Below are 2,686 nucleotides of genomic sequence, written 5' to 3' on the forward strand. Positions count from 1 at the left end.
ATAGACGAGTCAGCGGAAGCAACAATATCTGAGTACAGACATAAGTTAAACAAGTTGCCTTAAGAAGGCTAGCACAAACTGGGATACAGATCGAAAGAGGCGCAGGCCTCCTGCCTGGGATCCTCCTAACTACTCCAGGTCGTCGTCAGCGGGCTGCACGTAGTAGTAGGCACCTCCGGTGTAGTAGGGGTCGTCGTCGACGGTGGCGTCTGGCTCCTGGACTCCAGCATCTGGTTGCGACAACCAGAAAGAAAGGAAGGGGGTAAAAGGGGGGAGAAAGCAACCGTGAGTACTCATCCAAAGTACTCGCAAGCAAGGAACTACACTACATATGCATGGGTATATGTGTAAGGAGGCCATATCGGTGGACTGAACTGCAGAATGCCAGAATAAAAGGGGGATAGCTAGTCCTATCGAAGACTACGCTTCTGGCAGCCTCCGTCTTGCAGCATGTAGGAGAGAGTAGATTGAAGTCCTCCAAGTAGCATCTTCAAGTAGCATCTCCGAGCAGCATCTCCAAGTAGCATCGCATAGCATAATCCTACCCGGCGATCCTCCTCTCGTCGCCCTGTAGAAAAGCGATCACCGGGTTGTCTGTGGAACTTGGAAGGGTGTGTTTTATTAAGTATCCGGTTCTAGTTGTCATAAGGTCAAGGTACAACTCCAAGTCGTCCTGTTACCGAAGATCACGGCTATTCAAATAGATTAACTTCCCTGCAGGGGTGCACCACATAACCCAACACGCTTGATCCCATTTGGCCGGACACACTTTCCTGGGTCATGCCCGGCCGCGGAAGATCAACACGTCGCAGCCCCACCTAGGCACAACAGAGAGGCCAGCACGCCGGTCTAAACCTAAGCGCACAGGGGTCTGGGCCCATCGCCCATAGCACACATGCACATTGCGAGGGCGGCCGAAAGCAGACCTAGCCTAGTGGCGTTCCAGTCCAATTCAGCGCGCGCCGCTCCGTCGCTGACGTCTGAAGTGCTTCGGCTGATACCACAACGTCGGGATACCCATAACTACTCCCACGTAGATGGTTAGTGCGTATAGGCTCGTAGCCGACTCAGATCAAATACCAAGATCTCGTTAAGCGTGTTAAGTATCCGCGAACGCCGAACAGGGCCAGGCCCACCTGTCTCCTAGGTGGTCTCAACCTGCCCTGTCGCTCCGCCACAAAGTAACAGTCGAGGGCCGTCGGGAACCCAGGCCCACCTCTACCGGGATGGAGCCACCTGTCCTTTCAGCCCCCTCGTCAGAATCACTTGCGGGTACTCAATGAGCTGACCCGACTTTAGTCACCATCTGTATAGTATGTATGTATGTATAGTATATACCCGTGATCACCTCCCAAGTGATCACGGCCCGATAGTATAGCAAGGCAGACTGACAAGAATGTAGGGCCAATGATGATAAACTAGCATCCTATACTAAGCATTTAGGATTGCGGGTAAGGTATCAATGACTGTAGCAGCAATGACAGGCTATGCAGCAGAATAGGATTAACGGAAAGCAGTAACATGCTACGCTACTCTAATGCAAGCAGTATAGAGAAGAGTAGGCGATATCTGGTGATCAAGGGGAGGGGCTTGCCTGGTTGCTCTGGCAAGAGAGAGAGGGGTCGTCGGTGATGTAGTCGACCACAGGGGCATCAGCATCGTCACGGGGTCTACCGGAGAGAAGAGGGGGGAGAAACAGTAAATACTAGCAATCAAGTGCATAACAGGACAACAAGCAGAGCTAGACGTGTTCTAACGCGGTAGTAGGTGATACCGACGAAGGGGGAAAGCATCCGGGAAAGTGTTCCCGGTGTTTCGTGTTTTCGGACAGATGAACCGGAGGGGGAAAGTTACGTGTTTGATATGTTAGGGGTGTGTGGTGGACGAACGGGCTGCGTATCCGGAATTGTCTCGTCGTTCTGAGCAACTTTCATGTTGAAAATATTTTAATCCGAGTTACGGATTAAAAGATATGATTTTCTAAAGATTTTATTAATTTCTGGAATTTAATTAATTAATTATCTAATACGAAAAATGGAATTATGACGTCAGCATGATGCCATGCTGACGTCAGCAGTCAACAGGGTTGACTAGGTCAATCTGACGTGTGGGTCCCACATGTCATACTCTGCTTATACTAATTAGGATTTAACTAATCTAATTATAGTTTAATTAATTATCAATAGTTAATTAGGTTAATTAGATTAATTAATCAGGATTAATTAAATTAATTATTTACTTAATTAATTAATTAATTAATTAATTTTATTCATTTTTATTTTTATTAATTATATTTACTTAATATCCCTTTTCCTTTTTCTTTTTCTTTTTTTAAACGTTCTGGGGGGTGGGGCCCCCATGTCATAGGCAGGGGCCGGTCCAGTCAGCCTGGCTGACCGAGTCAACAGACCGGCCGGGCCCCTAGGGCCCACGGTTCAGTGACCCAGGGGGGTGGCCCCGTGTCGGCCACGTCGGCAGCCGGCGTTGGGGGCTCCGGTGGGCGTCCGCGGCGGAGGGGGCGCCGGACTTCGCCGGAATCGTCGCCCGGCGGCCAAAAGGGGCCGCGGGTGGGTGCGTTCGAATGGGGCGAGGACGCCGCGTCCATTGGTGGCAAGGCCACGGCCGGACTCGGCCGGAAACGGCGCCGGCGAGCGGCGGAGGCGGCGGGGTGGTTCGGGTCTTCGTC

The sequence above is a fragment of the Triticum dicoccoides genome, chromosome 5B (genome assembly GCF_002162155.2).
Source record: "Triticum dicoccoides isolate Atlit2015 ecotype Zavitan chromosome 5B, WEW_v2.0, whole genome shotgun sequence".
Classification (NCBI taxonomy): domain Eukaryota; kingdom Viridiplantae; phylum Streptophyta; class Magnoliopsida; order Poales; family Poaceae; genus Triticum; species Triticum dicoccoides.